The sequence below is a fragment of the Melozone crissalis genome, unplaced genomic scaffold, assembly GCF_028551555.1.
Source record: "Melozone crissalis strain CALT ecotype California unplaced genomic scaffold, PUWL_Pcris_2 ptg000027l_1, whole genome shotgun sequence".
Classification (NCBI taxonomy): domain Eukaryota; kingdom Metazoa; phylum Chordata; class Aves; order Passeriformes; family Passerellidae; genus Melozone; species Melozone crissalis.
This window is the reverse complement of record NW_026535805.1, coordinates 50,385,533-50,407,804: the sequence shown is the minus strand read 5'-3', so window position 1 is coordinate 50,407,804 and position 22,272 is coordinate 50,385,533.

Here is a 22,272-nt window from a genome sequence, read left to right as displayed (position 1 = left end):
AATCTTGGAGTGCTCTCTCAGTCAGGGGTTTTATCTAAGCTGTGATTTCAAAATGAGAGCTGAGTGTGGCTCATATTCTCAGGTGCTGTTTTTGCAGGTGACAGAAACACGGTTTCTGCAGGAAGAAAACCTAGACACATGGATGAAGAGTTCCATGTGGTCCATCCAGTTGGTATCCCAACCTAGACAGTCAGACTGCCTGCATTGCACAGGAAGGTTATTTCCCAGTGTGGCCCCACTGACTGAGTGACTGCTGAAGATCTAAATCTTCACACTGAAATAAATACATGGTGCTATGCTGTATAGTTCTGGCCTGCCAAACGTATCCTTGCTTTGTCATGTGTGACAGTCCATAGTCTTGTTAGACTCTAAGGCTCCATACACACCTAGGGCAAGAAGTCCTCACATGAGGGTTCTGACAAGCCTTGCTTATGCTCCAGGTAGTTGAGCCCACTAAAGCCAGAATTTTAAGCAATACCACACATGCCATCAGAGCAGCTGAAAGACAATTACTCTCTGGATGTTATCAGATAAAAATCTAAAGACTGTATGTGGACAGCAAGGGATTGAGCAACCTGTGCATACCAAACTGCCTCAGAGTGGCTCTTAGGCTGCTGAAATAATTGGTAGAGGTAGCAATGTTTTGTAAAGAACGCGTAAGATCCTAATTAATGAGGTGTGTTTGTTTGTTTGTCTGTTTCAATTCTCAGTTACTGGCGCAGGCTAGGCAGCAGGCTCTGAAATGTAGTCAGTGGCATTACCATCAGTGTCTTGTCACTAGAAACCTGATGGGAAAATGAAACCAGCTCTCAATTATGAAAATATTAGAAGTATCAAAAAAGTCTTTTAGCAAAGACTCTTCATAAACCTGTCAGGGCAAGAACAGTGCCACGTGATTGGAAAGTCATCAGTGTGGTTGAAGGAGAGCCCATGGGCATTGTATGGGACATAGAAAATAAATTATAATATAGGGTATGCCAAGGCATAGAAATAAATAAAAAAAAAAGATATATATTTTTGGTGTAGTAATATTAGATTCTGTTGGGGTAACTGTAATTTTTAATAAAACAATTATTTGACAAAATTAAGTCAATTTCACAAAGTCATCAAGGCTGAAAGAGACCTTCAAGATCAGGTAGTCCAACTGTCATCCAAGCACCACCATAAAAAGATTCAGTATAGTGTCATATGAGAAAAGAAGGAAGATGCATAACGTAAAGAATTGCTGATGAGAAGTTCTGATGGATTGTTTTGAGAGAAGGACTTTAAAATTGGAAGCTGGCTGCAGGCGGAGTCTGCCCATTTAATGTCTTTAGTGCAGTCCTAGTTAGCTTATAACTAAAAGTTGCTAATGATTTTAAATTTGAAGGAGAATAGCGTATCAAATAAGATCTAGAACTCTGGAGTTAAGAAAGGAAAAAAATATTTAAGACAAAGAACACTCTCAATGTAGAATGATTAGACATAAATTAGAAATGAACTTTCCATGAAAGGTTTCTATCCAATGGATGAATGGATTTCTTCTCTCAGTGAAAGCAACAGGGCAGAGCATTTCAGTAAATTTTAATATGGAGATTGACGAGATTATGGAAAAGGTTATATGATGTTTGCTGGTTATTACACACAACTGCACCTGATTATCTAAGTTCTAGAAGGATTGCATGTAGATCCCTGAACATTTCAATAATGGGTTCCCCTAATCAATACAGACAATTTAGCCATTAGGATAAATGAGTTCTCATCATCATTGTACTAAATACATTGTATGCCATGAAGATGGTACAACTTTCTGCTTCAGAAAATCTGGACAGCAGTGTAAAAGGCAACCCTCCTACAACATGCATTGTGTCCTTATGTTTATGTTCCTATCTGTAAATGAGTTGTATATACAAACTCACATACATAATCTTTATATGAAAGTACAAATTACCTTTGACCATTTTTGTTTCCTGGGTTGTATTTGCATTTATCAACTTATGTTTCAAAACAGTTTTCATTGAAAGTTATCCTTTTCTTTGTTGTTTTTTTTAAAATAATGATCTTTTTTCTAATATTTTCAGGTCTCACTGTTGCCCTGTATCAGAAAAACCTGCCACCGAATGTGCCTACAGGAAAATGCATAAGTATTCAAGAAAATTATATAAATTGAAATGTAAAAATTAATAAAGAATTACATGTGTAACAATGTAGAACTATGCCACTTTTTGAAAAAATTGAGAAAGTGTAGTTAATTGAGAAGCAGCCCATGCATCATGTAAAAAGTGTGCCAGTAAACACTTAATTGTAAAGGTGAGGTTTGCTGGCAGAATTCTACATGTCAAGAAGTGATTGAGGTTCCCTTCCATGCTTGGAAAATGACCTATTGTCAAGAGTGAAATAATTATATGATTTTTTCAGGATTTCAGTTTAGTATAACAAGAACACACATACTGTTGGGAAGCAGTTAACAGTATAGCACTAAGTGACATTCAGAGATTGCTTATATGACAGTGAGAATTTCGTAGATTAAATTTGATTAAGATGAACTGATTAAGTCTTAATAATTGAGGAATAGTGCTAGAGTTGTTGGCATTGCTGAACCAGCATAATTTAAAAACCTTCTGTTTGTTGCTTTGTACTAATGACTGTAAAAGTTGGGAGTGGACTCACAAGAGAAAACAATGTGTAATGACATATAACATTTGAGCACTAATACTATTTTGGGAAATGGCATGTTCAACAGATTTACTAGCAAGTAGTGGAGTATACAAGAAAATTGGTTGAGCGTTTGAACACCTTTTTTTAAAAAATCAAAGTAATAGGTTTATTTCTACAAGAGAGCTGCCAATCCCTCCATACTCCAAAATGTTTATTCTGCACAATGCAGCTCAGGTAGATGCTTGTAAGAATTTCTTTTAAACAAGAAAGTGAAACATAATTTTTCATATTCTAGTTCTGATGAATAGCTGAAGCATTTAGTTGGAAGTCTCCATTGAGAAATATGTCTGGTGTGAAGACAGTTAGCCCAAATGGTTCAAATAATAAGTAATTAGAAGGATGTCATAATGGAAAATTTTCAAGTGCTATAACTGCCAAAAGCCCTATCATTCTTCTATAACTTGTGTAGCCAAATACACATGAGTATGTGGTTATTATTTGAATTTTTGTTGTTTTAAAATGGGAAATGGGTTTCTGTGAATGAATCACAGAAATGGGGCTGGATGGTAAGGAGTGAAAGCCATTTAATTTTAGATGCTGTGTTTTTTTCTGCCATGTAGTCTGACTTATGGGAGGCATTCCTCGTTCATGCATCAGACAAAGTGAAAGAAGCCCCAGCGCAATATGTAGCTCACAAACAGCCATCTGTTATTCAGAAGGAAAGAGGAGTGTTGCTATAAGAGTAAACCTGAAATGTTTTAAGATTAGCTTAGAGATGGCAGAGCTCCATTAAATATTTTGTCCATCTCTGTTGTCTCTGTCATATGCAAGTGTATACATTATGCTGAAGTTTCAGATGCCTGCTATATTTTCTTCTATTAGGACAATTACCTCTAGTTTAGAAGTCAGTATATGCTTTCTCTGAGTTACCAAATAAATATGTATATATAACCTTTTATTGCCCTCAAATAATTATTTTTCCTTCCTGGGGTTTGTTCCTTTGAAATAATTTTCTTGATCAAACTGAATGTTAACAAAAAAGCATTTTTAACTTTTTACTTGTTTAGCTTAAGCCAAGTAAAGTAACGCTTGTTTAGGCTTGTAGTATTTCCTTTTGATTCTTTCCAGCTCCCAAAGAATTTCTGTTATTTTTATGTGAATTCCATCCAATTTGCATAGATCTTTCTTGTAATATGCCTAGAACACATTTGTGATTTCCACAGTGGTTGTAAAGAGTGTGGGTGAAGCATTCATTTTTTATGTCCAGGCAACTGCATGACCTCCATTTGTAGGGCAGCATTAATTACTTGGGAGTATTGATGTTTGGTCCACCATGAGGTTTGAAGGACTCTGTTGGCTGCCCACAAATAAAGTGGGCAGCCAAATAAATACAAACACAAATAAAGTGTTGCACAGCCTGCCTAGAGCCATGTTTAGAGAGACCATTACCTTCCTGCTCCAGGATTCACTGCTTCCAAGTATGCAACCCAAATCTCAATTAGTCTCTTTGTTGGTACTCTTACAAATCTATTTGTAGTTTCTGCTTGCTTGTTATCCTTAGATCCTTTACAAAAATGATGCCTCTGGGGTATTGCCATCCCATTGAATATATTCTAGAATCTGTTCCAGAATATTTCTCTCAATCTTTTCCATAGAAGTAGCTTGATTTTTCATGTATTTAATTTAATTTTATAGTTTTCTGCTGCATTTTAGCCTCACTAATTTATGTTGAAGTATCTCAGTGTCTTCAGAGTTGCCCACATTGTAGCCTCTTGGGGATTAATGAAGCTCTCAAATAAAACAAGGCCTCACAATGGTTCCTGTGGCACCACAGGTATAGATAAATTACTTATTTTCCTATATTCCAGTTTTATCTTGAACCCTGTAATAGTCACTGTTTACTTTAAGCTACAGAATTTTTACACAGTCCTTTGGATCTCCCTTTCTGCATTGTAACCTATGCAGCACATCCTAAGAGATTTTTGAAGTTTCATTGGAGTACGATATGCTTTCCAAAAATTGAGTTATGTACTATCTAAAGAGTTCCTTTGGACCCTGTATTTTGTTCTGGCTTTTGGGGGAAGTGGAGGTGTTTGTTTTATTGTAAGGTAAATATTGCCTAGCGTTCTGCTGTCCTTTAAGGCTAATATTTTCAGGCTACTTCATCTGAAATTAAGTTTAATGCAATTTCAGAGGTAAGGCTCTTATCTAGATGTTTAAAAAAACTAATTTTGTGGCTACTGAAGCCTATTTTCAAAAATGTTCATTTACTGAATGCTTTTTGCTAGTGTTCTTTTTTCCTCAGAACTTGCACTATGAGTAACATATTATTATGTAATTTTAATATTGAGATATTATTATTACTATGACAGTGTGCAGACCCCATCAGCACACAGATCTACCTCGACAATTTGAATTTTGCAAATAAAATTAATTTTCATACCAATGTATTGATCGTTTTATGTCTCAAAGCATGAGGGAGGTACCACTGGAAATGCAAAATGGGTTTATAAAGTGCCATGTACAAACTGAAGATAGGGCAGATTGAAAGGCAAGACACTGTGATTCTGTTTCCAGATTTTGGGGAGGAGAATCATGTGTGCTGTTTATAAACACACATAGTCATGTACAGAAATGGGCCATGTTCTCTCTGGGAGCTGTGCAGTTAAGTGACTGGGACTGGATTCTGTTATAATGTGGTGCATGTTTCCTGCTGTTCTTGAGTAATCTTGCAGCTGTTGTACTTAGAAAATCAGTGACACTTGTTTTTGTCCAAAAGCAGGAACTTGATGACTTGGCTAATAAGATGAAACAACACTGCCCCCAAAATCTGTGAAGTATCAAATACTATTTCATATTCCAGCCTCTTCACACACTCTACCTCCACCCTCCTTTCCCTGTGCTACTTTGTAAGCTATTTTGTGGAGACAGTATTTTGTCCTCTTTTTCTGAGGACGGGACTGAGGCTTTTGACCTGTTTAATTTTAAATCTCTAATAATTAACTGATGTGTTTGCATTAGGACAGCGGTTTTTTGAAAGAAATAAAAAAGTGAGTGAAATTACTAATGCACAGGGGGAAATAGGAAATGATTATGCCATAAAAATAACTTTAAAGAATCTCACATTGTTCCCAGAGGGAAGAGAACCTTCTAAGAAGTGGTCACATTCTTCAGCTCAGCTTTAGAGACATTCTTTACCTTTAAAAGGAAACAGAAGATAATCAGTCAGTAAATCAGATGTAGTTGCAGGCATGTCTGCAAAGCTGTAGCAACAGTCTGAAATAAGGCATTAGGGCAGGACATTTGAAACAAGAACTGTCAGTGCCAAGGTCTCTTGTGCTTTGAGGAAAATGGGTATGTCTTTCATTAAACAATACCTTTTCTCCATACCCTGATTTTTATTTTTTTTCTTGATCGTTGTCTAAAGATAGCAGCTATGGTGGCTATTCTGGGTAGATCTTTAGGTACACATTAAAAATTAGACTGCATTTTTGTGCTGTAATGAATAAGCTTTTTAAAGCATTCTAAGTTTTTTTTTTAATATCTGTTTGTTTAAAGAGGAAATTGGATTTCTTATGAAAAACGTCCACCTTTTCTTAGTTGATGTTGGAGGAAAAAAAACCAAACATGTTTAAAGACCACATGTTTTAGCAGCCACTTTTTTGTGATCAAGCTTACAGTACCACTAATCTGAGTTTCCCCTCTCCTGCTCCTGCCAAAGTTACTGGTCAGTTCCCTAATATCTTCTTTTTTTTACTGGCGCAGAAATGCTTTTTTTTGAAAGTACTTCAGAAATTACTTCTTTTAAACAAAGGAATCTACAGCATCCATGTTTTTCTATCTTATCATGAGTAGCTTTAATCTTTTATCACAATTTGAAAGTATTACCATTTTAAAAATTAAATAGTTCTGTTTAGAAGTAAATTCCACTCAGATAAAGAGAAAATACAGCAGTAGTTGCCAGTGGGATAAAGTGCATTACCTAGAAACATAAACAGCTTTATTTCTTATGTTCTGACAGAAAATGAGATGAATGAGTTGTTATAGGCACAACTTCTCAGTAAATACTCTGTTGTTGCTAGCATAATATATACGTTCCTAAGAACCTGAAACTTTTTAAGCTCATTTTAATTTAATCATTTATAAAATTATAACACTGCTACTTCCAAGGTTTAAAAATTCCAAATTATTTCGTATGAACTGTAGCATTAGAGTAGAATTCACAATTTGGATTTGAATTCACTCCTTTGGATCCTTTTTAATGTTACTTGCCATATATTGCAGCTATAGTGGGAAATGAAGAGGGCTGCTGAAACCAGTGCATCACCCTGCCTTCCACTGCTGCCCCTGACCACTGTGGGAATGCTGCTTTGGATGGCTCTTGCTCTTATGGTCCCAAACTGCCCCCAGCATGCTGGCCAGCTGACAAGCAGGCTGGTATTCAGGTTTGTTCCTGGGATCATTTTACTAAATCAGGTTTTTAAAATGTGCCAATTTGCCAAATTCAGAAAAAGACCTTTAGAGTTATTCAGTTTCATTGGTTGATTTCTTTTCCATGTGCTTCAAATAGAACCACAGAATGGTTTGGCTTGGGAGGGACTGCAGACATTATCTAGTTCCAAACCCTCAGCCAAGGGCAAGGACACCTTCCACTAGACCAGCATGCTCAAACACCCATCCAGCCTGGCCTTGAAATGCATTAATAGCTTTTCATAACATCCAAATAAATGAGTAATAAGGGCCCCTGCCTAAAGGCCCTTTGTCCCTGCATTTATTACTGTGTATGTAAGGTATCTAATTATTGTCCAATGAAAAAAACATACAACAAGCAGGCCTAGGAAATTAAAATTTCCTTATTCTTTTTGTCCTCTAAGTCTTCCAGTCATCAGCAATCATTGGCAAAATCCCAAACTGGAGGTAAGAGATGCTTTACATGGAACTACCTGCTGATTGAAGGATTCTCCTCAGAGTGTGCCAGGACTGTGAGACAGGAGAGATGGGCTTGGTGTCCTTCAAATGGAAAGCCTAGAATCTGGTCTGCTGTTGCCTCTTCAGTTGCTGCTGTATAATGCACTGTCCTAACCACTCTGCTGCCACATAAAAGCATGCAACAAAGGGATATGTCCCAAAGGAGGGGGAGATAGCCTAAGCCAAAGAGCCTAGCCTAAAGCCTTTTCTTAGTTCAAGAAAAGCTCATGCAGTGGGTGCAAATTTGTGCCTGAAGACTGACCTAAATTTTGCCAAGGAGAGAGACACACTAAACAGCAATAAATGTCCTGTGACCTGTTGTCTGGCTACTGTAAATCTGTCTGTGGTTCAAGCTTTTAAGAAGACAGTAGTTGTGGTGCATTGTTGTCAGCAGGTACTGCTGTTGGAGGACTAGACTCTCTAAGTTCCATACATTCACCCATCTCATCAGGCAGGCACCATGGCACCAAGTGGGAATAGCCAGGTTCTGCACAGCATTTGGGATGGCTGCACAAAGGACAGAGTTCTAAAGAATTAGATCAGTAGGTTTAATATCTAATTAGGCCTCTAATCCTACAAACCAGTCACAGGTTTGCATTATTATATGTTCATTGTGTCTTAAATGGAACTACTTATTTGAGTGTAGTTATGGATGTAAATGCATGCAGGATTGGATCTGGGCAATCACATTTTGGCTTATTATTTGTACCATAGCACTGCTGCAAATTGGATATCTCTGATGTTATCCCTTCCCCAGACAGGGTGAAAGGGTATCTGAAATTGAATATGTTCCTGTGAAATGGCTTGCACTCCATTACTGTACCTGTCCAAACCAAACACTTACACAAAGACACATCATAGAAAGCATTTCAGCTGCTAAGAGAGTCATGAGGCATAGATTTTCAATGCAAAAGGTCATGAGGCTGCAGTTTCACTGGGTAATGTGCTGCATTTGCATAGACACATATTCAGACAGTTAATGGTAGTGCAGAATGCTTTAACGATTTTCATTTGCATCAAGCTGTTCTCACCTCTTAGGGACATAATGGATAAATAGAAGAGGCCTTTTGTTTGCTCTTCATAAAAGTTACTAGTGATTAAGTGGTGCTGAGGGAACAGACTCATGCTCTCATTTGAAAAAGAAGACCAAAACCAACAACAAAACTACCCATCAAAGCTGACTTCAAAGTGACCTACTTAATTTTGATTTAAAATGGCACTTGAGTAATTTATTTTAATGTTATGCAGATTTCCTAATTCAAAACAGAGAAACGGTCGCTCCTAACTGAAAATGCAGAAATAGTTACTACATCAGTTGCAAAATACTCATAATTTGTTAGGGTACTCTTCATAGTGTTGAATTACAAACAAAGCTCTATACACTTAGATCAGATTTTCTTCCAAATGGATTCAGCAGTCACGTTTTTTATGAAAAAATATGTCCAGAATAGTTGTGAGTAATTTGATACTCTTTGCACTATGCTGTGGTGTTTCATAAGAAAATCCATGCCAGAGGCTTGCTAGAGAAAATCTTGTAATGATTCCATAGAGGGTTTCCCTGTGAAAAACTTCTCCACACCCTCCTGGAATATAAAGGTGTACAGAGTTTCAAACCCCTGCAACTCAGTATCAGCTTCTGGGGCTCCTCTGTCATGCCCATCCCTTGAAAAGAGCTTAAAGGCTTAAAGGAAGTTATCCTAGTCTCTGCTGTCTTATGGTTTTAGGCATTTTCTGAAGGATTCAGGTGCAGTTCAGTCTCTCAGTATAATCTTGAAAAAAATCTGAGTGACTTTTTGAGAGTAGAACTCTCTTCTTAAATACCTTTTTTCTCAGAATAGTCATGCTTAAATTTTTGTTCCCACAATTTGTAGGCACACAAATTGTGATTTCATCACCCCAATTTGCACATTGGTATCTTGGTATGAGTATTTTTAAATTATATTTGTCCAAATGTGCTAGAGTTTCAACTTTATGTGTTACACTGAGAAGCTCAGCCAAGACATTCCACATCCCAAATACCCAAATTTCAGTAATCTCCACTCAGGGTACAAGGGTGCAATGTTTCTGAGAGCTGCAAGAATGAAGAGGATTTCAAGTACATGGGTCTTTTCAGTTAATGACTTCCAGTTCTTTCAGTTTCTAACCCTCTGCCTTCCAGACAGTGATCTAGAGTACTTCTTGTGGCATTCCAAGCCTGTCATTTAAATCAAGATATGGAACTTGACTTCATGTATTTGGAATATTCTCCATTTCCACAGAATCAGTAAGATATTTGGGGAACACAGAATATGCAAGTGCAGACCTGCTGAATACAAAATTTTTATGGCCCTTCTGTTTTGTATTGGCTTTGTAATTTGTCCAGTTTTTGACTAAGGGGTAATTAAATTTACAATGAGAATATATCAATCCCTCCTTCTCTTAATTGATTTTAATTCTTTACTCCTTCAGTTAATTTTCTTTTAAATCTGCCTTTGTGTTCTCAGTGTGTGATGAAGGGACTGTCAACAGCCTGAATACAGGGGCAGTTGAGGGAGATTTCTGTCTGCAGTCAATCTCCCCACTCACTACAGGAGGAGTGCTGGATATCCTTACATGTACAATAAAAGTGGCTGAATTCAGTGACCACTGCCTGACCAGCATAATGATTCCTTAGCAATTTATTGCAGGTTTGGAGAGAAAGGATTCAGGATTACATGCAAGAGGTCTGTGCATGCAAGACTGTAAGTATCTTGTGTTAGGAATAAAGGACCTGTTTGGAGTTATGTGTAATTTCAGTGTATGGTAAGATGCAGTGTCTTCTCACATGAAAATAGGACCCATTATTGACATTGTACATGTAGATAAAAATGTATTTTACATGTCTTATCCATGTAGATTTTTTGCATTTTGTGTGTTTGTAGCCTCACAGTGGTCTCAATCATCTTAATCTTGGGTTTCAGTTAGGAACTTGCATGCAACAAATGGAACTATAGCTTACAAAATATAAATGACTGAGAAGATATTCCAGAAGCAAATCCTAGAAGTGAAGGTGAAGCATTTTAGTTGATGCTGACAGAATTGCAGAAATTCCTTGCTGTAATGGGAAAACTTTGTTCAAAACCAGGAATGTTCTTATGGTTTTAACTGAGTGGCAGAAAATTACTTCTGTGTGGTCATCCCTGCTAAGACATTCTTTAAAACCAACATTTTCCATTTTTCCTTGTTTATTTCTTTTTTGGCTAGTAGTTGCCTTCCTGAATTGGATTTATAAACTATGAATCTAAGGAGGATAAAATGCTTTTTGAAGAATTTGATCCAGATGTCTATTACTGTTTCAACAGATATATTTTAAGTATTTAGGGCAAAGAAGGTTTTTGGAGAATTTGGGGATTTGTTTGGTTTTGGTTATTTGGGTTCGTTGGGATATTTTAGTTGGTGGTTTTTTGTTTGTTTTGGTTTGGGAGTTTTGTTTGCTTTTGTTGTTGGCTTTTTTTTTTTTTTTTAATATCCCAGTTAACTTAGAAGCAGCCAGATTCTTGCTGTGTAAAGCTTCAGGAAAGTCTATAGTATTTCAGCAGGGATTCATGTGGCCCTTGGGTTTTTGGACTATATCGTGTTGCAAGCTCCTAAAATAAGAGTGTTTGGAAAGCTACAGGCTTCCCATCTTTTTGTCTGGAAAAGTTATAAAATGGAACAGGCAGGCTTTTCACTGAGCTGCTGAGAATGCAGTTCTGGCTATGCAATCAGGACTAAATAAGGAGCAAGATCTGCACTAAAAATAGAAACAGAGGCTGATCCAACTGCGTGAGTTATAATCCTCACACAGCAAAGGGCTGGTAGGTTCAGCTGAGGACACACAGTTACAGAGAATCAAATAAACTTTATCCTGCCCCTAAAAAACCACCATACCCTAGCTGCTATAAGCAGATTTTTACCATTCAGCAGAACTGTTAATCATGCCTGCAAATCATTTAAGATGTTTTTTTCAAATGTAGAGCTTTTGTTATTATTGTTTTATTAGAGAGAGGATTATATCTGTGACATAGTAAGATAGAAATGTGGGTTGGGTTTATGTAACTGTTTGAGGAACATGGTGGAAAATGGCAGAGAGATTTACTGCACTTCTCTTCTTAGCTGGGTAAATATGTTCTTATCAGTGCTTTGTGCCTTAAGCTAACGTGTCCACTGACATGACGTGACTCCAGCTGGGCACAGAGAGCTGATTTGGGTATCTGGCCAGGCCTGGGCTCTTGTCAGAGCCTGTGCAGTTCACAGTGTGTGCTTTGAGGGAACTTATTCTGCTTGTTTCAACAACTACAGAACTGTGTAGTTAATTTGTGTGTCCTCCCCTCCTCTTTGTTGGTAAAGTAGTTCAGAACATATTCATCTTTTATTTGTGTATTTCCTTTCCACTAACACATACCTCATAAGCTTGAGCCAAACTTGCCCAGGGAGTTAAAATATATCCTTTGATACAGAAGAGATTGCTATTTCTTATTTATTGTTAGGAACATTTGGTTATTAAACATTTGGATTAAATGAGCCTAGCCAGCTACAGCTATGTTCTGCTTGCTTTCTTTGCATGTTCCTGCATCTCTCCAGGCAGTGATATGGCAAGTGTGAATAAATTTTCTTTTACTTCAGTCTTAAAAGGCAGAGAATCTGTAACAGACTCTGGTAATTCATCATAGAATTTCAATTATTCTAAATATGATTACATATGAAAATTTTAAAAAGTAGAAGACACCAAATCACTCATCTACTGACGAATGTTTAAAAGTATTTTAATTAATTTTTACTTTTCAATTAGCTGCAGAATTTGTTACTGAAAATACATCCTGTTCATGTACTTTTTGCCTGTTAACCCCAGGAATTGCTCAGTCAAATTGGAAGACAGTGAGTGGAGGAGAAACATCTGGGTCATCTGACACATGCAAAAGCTCACATAGCAGTGGGAGTAAGTGGAAGAACACCAAGGACAGAGATCATCAAACTTGCACAGGCCAAGAACAAGGCAAATAAAATACATGGTGTCAGTGAATCACAAACCAATAGCTTGGTTGCATTTTCCTTCCTCTGTTTCCTCCACGCCATAACATGAGCTACACTATTCCCTGTTTCCAGGCTGCTGTGCCAGTACCCCATCTCCTCTCTTCCACATCCCATACTGAGTGCACAGCTTAGCAGAAGCTGCGAGCAGCTGTCTTGCAGAAAGCTGATCAACACCATCTTGTAGCTGGGGAGGCAGCAGCTTCATTCTCCAGCTGAGTTCAGAGGCCTTTTTTCCTGTTTTGTTGTTGTATTCTCATTATGTGTGCTCATATTTGAAGAGCTGTATTTTCTGGGGGGAAAAGGAGTGTGTGCAGCCCAGGAGGCAGAGAGAAGGGATATTGGGTGATAATTGCTGCAAGTGCTCTACAGTGAAATATGTGTATCATGTTTTAGTCACATTCAAAACTTACACTGATTAATTGTCTCATTTTTTGACATAAACTAAATCTTTATAAGACTACATAAGGTTATGCATTAGTTTAATAATGGGTTACACACACCTAGTTTTCGTGTCCTGTCAGCTATTTGAAATAAATAATTTGGTGTAATAAAAGCAATATAAGCCTGCAGAGCAGACACAGTAATTTTAGTGACTTTATTAAAAATAAATACTAGTATCAGTTTAGTGATCACACTTTAAAAGTCACACCCAATCCAACAAAAAATTGTTTCAATTATGTATGGAAAGAGGGAGATCCTTTTAATAACATATTTTAGGTAACTGAAAGTTGCACAGAGAGGGAATGGCATTGCTTGAACTCAGTTTCAGCCCATGTAGAGGCTTACATGAATGCCATATCAATTTACAATAAGTCTGGTTCTGTGTTAGAAAACAGTGGTGGTGAACAGTGCATTATTACTGAAATGTTACGAGACAACTCCAAAACTACATAGGAACAGGTGTGAGAGTCTCCCTTACCTACCTCTTCACTATTAATTATGAAATTATTCCATGTTTTTATTACATTCAGAAGTCCTTATATAAGCAGAATGAAAGGCTCCAAATTAATTTTTTTTTTCTTAAAGAGGATTTGTTTGTTTTTATCAGAGACCTTTCAAAGTACAAGGGGAGGTCACAGCTGTTCACTTCATTCACATGTAGTCTATTAAAATAAACAACATATGTATAGGTCAGGAGAGTTTAGCACTCAGAACACGGGGATTTGTGTATGATTTTGAAAACTGTAAATAACAAATTATGCTTAACCTTTATCATTCTGCCCATCAACCTGATTTGTTAGTAAAGATTTGTGTTAGAATTAAAGTTTTCATATATGACAATGTTCAGAAAAATAAAAACTCCCTCACCAAATGCAAGATAGCAAAGTCCACATTTACATCCTCAGTCTTAATTCCAGTTGCCACAAGTCTTACAGATTTACATAATTACTTCATTTGCATAATCACTTAAGACCTAGATTTATGCTCCAATAAAAGCAGACCTGAAACCTTTTTGGAAATAATGGTTAACCACAATTTGTACTGCAAAGATACAGGACTGACCTCAGAAATGGGCATGTTGCCCTTTCCTTAGAGCACCTTGGCATCTGGGCACCTGAGTGAGTTTGGTGGGTTAGTACAGGAGCATCCTAAGTGTCATGAGCAGCCTGCTGGTGGTCCTTGTGCCATAAGACATCTGGAGTGGATAGGGCTTGGGGAGGAGGGGCTATGGATTATATACTGTGTTTGCTCATGGTCCAAGGGACCTTTGGTTCAATTACAGTGTCACACAGCTGTGGTGGTCTGATTTATCCTCAGAGGGGGACTTTTAAACAGTGGGGATTAAAATAACAAACCCCAAATGCATCACTCAGTTTCTTATAAGTCAAGTGGGAAGATTAGCTGGAGAATTCACACATACAAATCAATGTGTCCTTCCCCTTTTTAAAAAAAAAGTTTTCTTGTTGAAGGCAGTGAGCTATAGAAACCATCAATTTAGATGTGGTCATGTGGATATTTGCTTTTGAACCAGGCAGTGAATTTCCCTTTGACTTCCCCAAACCACAGAACCCTTACCTCTCTTTTTACTGTAAAAATTCTGTCAGTTCAGGGAAATTGTGCTTGCTGAAACACTAGAAAGTAGGTAAATATTTCAGTGCAGAATAGGTGGTTGCTATTCTGTTATATGATAGTATAAAGTAATTCCTCATAGGAAATGGGTAACTTACAGGATATAGGCTAGGTCTTGACACCATACAAGTCATGACAGAAAGTTTTTGTCATCTGATAGTTTTTGGATGGACTGTGTACAGTTAAGTCAGACCCTTAAACCAGTTTCCAGTGGACAAATATCTGAACCAGAAAGGTCATCATGATTGTTAGCAATTTTATATGGCTTCATGTCAACAGTGTGAGAATGTGACATTACTCCCTGTGCCAGGAAGAAATGAAATTACAGTATTTGCATAAAATCTTTTTTCGTGTTGTGCTTAGTCTGCAGAGTATCTGCTTGAAAGATTTCAGCAGATACTCCTCCTCCAAACACAGACAGGAAATCAAAATCAGTTATAGGCATCTGCTCAGAATAGAGTTGCCCTGAATGGACATCTTCAAGCACAGGCCAATAAGGCAATAATTTCCATGTTCCAGGGATAGGTGTTTCCTTTTATTCTTTCCTGTCAGTCCTTCCCATTGGCAGATTACTTGGCAAAATCAAATAAGACTCAGCAAAATTAACCTTTTTAATGAGTAGTTGGCAAAAGAGTCCTGCTTTCCCAATATCCTGAAAAGAGTAACTGTGGAACTAATGGACTTCCAGCATTTGGAGCCACCAAACAGAATGGTTTGGTATCTGTACTTCAAGCTGTTCCCTCTCTTAGCCTGCATGCTGGATAGCTGTTAAGAATAGGAAGTGCTGCATTTCACTCATTCTTGCACAGTGGTAAGATCTCATTGAGGCAATTCTAATTGGCAAAGAAAATGAGATTTTCCTCCTAGACCTGTGAAGTATCTTGAGCACATTTCAGGAATTGCTACATGATGTTTTAAACCATCTTCTGGCTTTGGAGCAGTGGGCAGTCCTGGAAGGCTGAAAGAAGTTGAACTTGCAGGAGTCTATATTCAGTGTCTTTGCCCACCTTACTGAATTCTTGAAGGTTCTGAAAGTGTACATGTAAGATAGTTCTCCTGCTTCACAGTGGGACCTGTGCCTGGAACCATCAGCTCACAGAAGTTCCTATCCTTGACAAAAATTTTACGCCCTTAATGACTTTTGGCCATCACTTCAATGACAAGAGAGATGGAAAAATCAAGCTGATCCCTCTTCTGTTCTCTGTGCACTGGATACGGAGCACTTAATGGAATCCTCCAGTTTCTGTCAATGATGGTTATGGAGCTCCATCTGAACTAGAGAATTCATCTTTCTGTATTCCTCTGTCAGACCACGTTATTGGAGTCAGTCATCTCTTTACACTTGGGATGTAACAAGTGCCCTGCTAACTACAAAAAGGGAAGTATTTGAAGATATTCACTTGACTTTTCCTACCTAGTTATTGCAGACTGCACGTCTGTTTTAAGATTGTTATAGCAATTCCAGGTACAGCGTTAGATCATACTGTGTCAGAGCAGCATCTGTGCTGACAATTTCAGCAAGAAAATTATTTATCTTAGACATCTACAGAGCATCATCCTGAAGCTCTGTCTTCCCAATTCAACAGATGTTACATAGATTAACAGTTCTTGATGGGTTGCAACATGAAGTGTTGCTCCTATTGCAACCCCTCAAGAATCTGAGTTTGCCAGGGAAGGAACTAATGGTTGTTATTGAGCACACTGTGCTGAAAATATGGATATATGCCACATGCAGATAACTGCTAGGAGGAAAACAGAGCATGAGTTACCTACCAGTAATGATGAGTGCTGGATGTGCACATATCCCCCACAGCCCCCTTTCTCCTTTTGTTGTACTCCTGCACCCTTGGGATTCTCACACACAAAGGCACACTGAGTGTTCTGTTGTCCAAATTAATATCTCCAGGTGCCTCAAGGCTTACATGTGCTACATCAACTATGTCAGTTCCTTGCAGTCCCTTAAACAAATGTGCAGATATGCATATATACCTCTCATTGAACCCTGGTGCTATATTTTAGCAGTCATTCAATCACAGCAATGAATATCTTTCCTGCAGGTTCTTTGTGCAATGCAAGTAGCAATACCAGATAGCATAAACATGTTCAGTCTTACAAAGGATAAAGTAATTTTAAAATGCACACACAAAGCAACAGTAAGAGTACCCGAGCAAACAATATTTGAAATAGAGTCACTACTTTTAAGATATTTTCCTTAAACTCCAAATTTTGAAACTTATTAATGGAATGTGGCATCAATAAATACCTTGTTCTAAACCTTTGTCTGCACAGCAAGTGCAGTTCTACTGTCATGTATAAAATTTAAGAACACAAGCAAAATTGCCAGCAAACATCACCAGGCAAACAGTTATAAGACAACGGTAAGCCATCATCCCTAAAAGCAAAAATATGGACTAATCCATAATGAAATTAAAACTGCCAAGAGCACATCACATTTGCTCTCAAAGAATTCTGTACATTTCAAATCACAGCCAAAATACACAGGTAGACATCTGTCTGCAATCTGCAGGATGTGTCTTCTGCCAACTCATCCCTTAAATAATGAGTATTTCTGTGCAATCCTGTTGTTGTCATACATTATATAGATTGGCTTAAACTTTTCAGTATCTCATAAATAGCAGTAGTAAACTAACCTGGGGATTAGACAGTGCAAAGCCTATTAATAGGAAAATAAGGATTCAGGAGACTAGACAAAAAAAACCAACCAAACAAAAATGTAGAAAAGACTGAAAATGAGAGAAGAGCAGAGGGGAGCAAAATAATAAACTCTTTCCTCAGAGTCAATGCCAGTAAATGTAATATCCTGTTCAAGAAAAACATAGTGAAGCACTGATGGAAATAGGAGAGCGTGTTCATCCAAATCCATTATAGGAAAGCAGGACAATTCACCCTCTTTTGTTCTTTACCATGTTTTACTACTAATATATAAAGTCATGCATTGTCGCTGTTGAGGGAAAGGTATACCTAGAATTTAAAAGCAAGCATATGCCATAAGAAGAGTCATGAACCACAGAGATAGAAAATGAGGGTGTTGGTCTTTGCTAGAGAATTCAAGGGCCTCCTGAAAGCTGAGGATCAGATTCAGACTTGATTCCCTCAATTTGCTTAAATAAGCCACAGCTGTTTCCAGGAGGTTTGTTTCCTTCTGAGTCAAACTCCAGTCTTACCTTGGCCCTTTTGTCTCAGTGGAAGATCAGCATGTACATATGAACAGAGAATTATTTTCTTTTCCATAATGATCGAACCCAAATGTTATTTTACCTTTGCCAGCTTTGTGTAGGGTGATGTGCCATCTTGCATATTTATTTTCCTGGAGTGATGCCCAGAAGTATGCTATGTTTTTTCTTGCTCATGTCTCACTAGCTTTATTTATGAGTTGAGTACACCAGGTTTTCAGTCCCTGGGGACAGACATACAAAGGAAATCTGTGGACAGTGTTTAATACATACAAGTATGAGACCAGTAAAAAGGCAGCTGCTGAATGGCACTCCAAATTGAGTCACACTTTCAGACTAGATTGTGGATAAGTTAGCATCCATGATTTAAAGCACAAACACCTTTACCTGTTTTGTCATGTAGGAGGAATGCTCCTTTATCAAGTGGAAATGACTGAATGTGCAAATTTTTGCTTGGTTTACAGATTTAAAATTCCTTTGTTCTCTGATGACTGAGTCTAATAGCAGTATTGTTATTGTTATTGTTATTGATTCTTACTGATTGCATAGAACCATGTTTTGAAGATACCTTTTTCTTGCTATTAGATACATGAATTCCCTTTGGCTGTAAAATAAATCAAGATAAGGCCCTCTTTCTCACAAGACATCACAACTGATGAGTTCTGAGAGGTGTGTTATCCCTTCAGTTATAGCCTGCAATCCTATTAATTGAATAATAGCATGGCCTGGGGAAACTTAATGGCTAGTAAGAGTACATAGGGAAGCTCACATATGGTTTGATGTACATTTTAAACTGCTGTTGTGTTTCCAGGTTGGATACTTGGAAAAAACACAAACAGTTTTTACCATCCTCTAGGACTTTTTTTTGAGATGCCATAATTGCTGGACCATTTTTCAAAACAGAACTGATGGATAAACATTCTGATGGTCAAGCCAAGGAGCAGGGCATCTTCCCCCCAGCAGTGCTGTAATTCATCTGACAAGTCCACTTGATATTCCTGCCTGTGTTCTTTATCTGGCACATGTTTCCTGCCTAGATCTCTGTGTAACAGCTGCCCTGGGTGTGATGAGGCTGTCGGCTCAGGTAGCACGTTAACACCTTGGTACTGTACTTAAGGATGCAGCTGGACTTGCCTCTGGGGCAGCTCTGGTGTCCGTGCACACTGCCAGCCCGGGGTCTCACCTGCAGGGCTGTCTGTGTGTCTGTGCACGTCTGAGGTTTGGCAGCTGGTATTTAGTGAGGGGGTTTAGCAGGGGATGTGGCACTGCTCCTGGGCACGGGAAGCAGATGGAGTGGGGAGCACATTCGATGCCAGCCATAACCAAAACCACTCTCCCAGGTGCTGTGCCAGAGCAGGCTTTCCAGTGATGGTGACAGGTGATGGTGAGATGGTGATGGCAACTTGTGCGCCAGGCTGGGCGCTCTTGCCTTGAGGTAGGCAGGAGGGAAATGCAAGGGCTGTCCATCTGATGGAGGTGATGCCTTGTGAAGGCTGACCTAGAAGACAGGCTAGACAGAGTAAAGAATAGAGTAGGTATTTATTAAAAGGCCCCCGTAGATACACCCTGGGCAGTACAAGAGCCCAGCCAGGGCTACACCCAAGATGGACCCAAAATGGTCACAAAATGGATGGCTGGTCACGGGGTCTCACACTTTGATAAGTTCTGGTCCATTAGCATACTGGAGTTATTGTCCAGTTACAGCTTTAGCTTATGAAGTCCCACCCTTCTTGTTTTTCTCTCTTCAGTCCACTGTTGTTTATGCTCTTGGGCCTGAAATTTGCATCATTTGTCCTTGGTCCCCAGCTAGAGAAGGAATTGTTTTGTCAACCTACTCTGTGAAGAGAGCTTACTATCCCCTAATATGAAGCTCAGAACTACACACTAGAGCAGTACAGAATCTGCAAAAATATAAAAGCTAAAACCTGAGGCATCAGAGGAATTAGCACTGCCAGTTTGGTTCCACTCTGTGGCATTTGCAGCTATCAGACCCACTGGTGACAGGCAAGACAGACAGAGCTGCTGAGGTGACCTGCCTTGTGTCCGGTGACCCTTTACCCTCTTGTTTCTACTGACACCTGAACTGCCAAAGCAATCCCCTTTAAGGCACTTCACCCAGTGACCCTAAAGAGCTGATTACTCAGTGGGAGGATGGAGCAAGGTAGCCTGAGGACAGGCATTACTGTGGGCTGGCTTTGCAGCTTCTGCCATCTCAGCTACTGCTCTGTAAAGCCTGGGATCTGGACTGAGGGAAAACCAGTCAGTAACTAGCTTAAAGGAAGGGGATGCCCTCATTGACCTTTTACTGAATTAAGGCTCCCAGGTAATACCAATTACCTCACTTAAGAGTCCAGCACTTGTCTACCTCTCTTGGTGCTTCCTGACATCTTTACCACACCCAGCTGAAACATTTGCCTGCTCCAGCTGACACCCCAGCCAGAGATATGGCACTGGCCTTGAAGAAGCAGTGCTGTAATTTATGCTGGCTAACAGGACAGGAAGCAGTGCATCCATCCCCTGCTTCATGCCAGAACCAGGATGCCTTTTGCAGAGGTGCTGTAGCTTGTTAGGCACAGACAGCTTGGTAGGGTAAAGAAGAGAGGCTGTGCTGCTGAGAAGGAGAAAAAATGAAGCTGCAAACTGGGGGTGAGGAGAGAGCAGAGCAGATGCTGATGTATTACTTTGGTTCATTGGTCCTACAGGTATTGGCCAGGCCAAAACTGCAAGGAATGCTCTCAGCTGTGGCCTGCTGTTCTTAAACAAACCAAATTAGCATATGTTACTTGTGAGTTTAAGTTCTTTTTTTAGTTCTTTGGGTTTTTTTTTCCCTATAGAATCATAGAAGGTTTGGGTTGGAGCAACCTTAAAGATCATCTATTTCCAACCATAGCCATATTTGTTTGTATTATTTTGTTCTCTTTAATAACAAAGAAATCATTTAGAAGCATGACTAGACTTTCTTGCAAGTAGTTACATTTAGCTGTAATCTGCCTGGTGACATGTAGGAGAAAAATTGCACTGGTTTGAACTGGACTGAGTAGCAAGGATACTTTAATCTGGGACAGCAAAGAGAAAATTGTATAACATTGTTATGTGTGTCCTGAGTGGGAGAAGCCAGTGAATTCATGATTTTTTCCATCTTTGTAATCAGTTTGTTATGCAGAGCGCAATGCCATGGGATTCTGCATTTTATCTGCTGGGTTTTCCCTGGCAGCATCTGAAGAAGTTCATTATAAGTGTTTATCACATGATGCACTTAATCAAACCACTGAAACTCAGAGAATAAGTCATTCTAATAAGACCCTTCAGAGCTGCCTCATAAGCTACTTACTGCTGTCCCCTTCCTTGGTGAGTGTACAATGAGTTTCCTTGTGTCCCAGTCCCTGATACAGGAAGTTCATTATCCCCAGCCCGAATTCAGACGTAAAGAAAGGAAGCAGGGCTTACAAAGAAGTGACAGTGATAATTTGCAAAGGATTTTAGTTAGCCACTCAAATCCCAGATAGAGTCAGACTGTAAGCTCTTCGTTAGAGCAGCCTTCTGGTGTTCAGCATTAGGCACAAGGCAGCTGTATCTGCATAGCTGCTTCTAATGTTGTAAAATGCAGGCAACACACAAAAGAATTATGAAAAATTGTTCTTTTGATTAGAGGTTTCCTAGTGGAAGGGTGGTAGAGAAAAGGGAAATCAGAACTGATAGCATGCTTTTACATCTTGCACATCTGCAGCATGATAGTGAGAGCTGATAGCTGGGCTGATGTGAAATGCCTTTGCTAAATCTCCATGTGCACCGAGGGTTGAGGCACTGAGACTGGTCTGACAGCCCTGGAGCTCACAGACGTGCTGCTTGCAACCTGTGCTTGTACCCCATAGGTCTGGTAGGATAAATGCCTTTCCCTGTGATGTACCTAAGAAATGTCCTGCTTGTAGGGAGCAGGTAGGTCAAGGACTCCTCATTTTACTGAGCTCTGCCACAAACAATGTGCCACCAGATTTCCTGGCACTCGCTGGATTTTCTCACCAATGCTGTTTCACAGACAGTGTCTCATCAAGGCTTGTCTTCTTGCCCTCTGCAAAAGACCAGTTTGGGCATCACCACAGATGTAGGCTTAGACCATACTTGATATAGAAATGTCCTGGATAGTTTTGCCCAAGCACTGCCCTCTCTCCATACAACAGCACTGCTGAACTACACCTCTCATTTCACATCATGTGAAGGCAGTACAGGGCCACACCACATCCTGTGTTGAATTTGTGTAGGGATGCACAGGCTGAGCCTGATGTGGGTCCCTGGATGAACATTTTTTTTTGTAGTGAAAAAAGCTGGAGCCTGGAAAGCTGGGGCCTGGAACATCGGGCTGTTTTAGACAAAG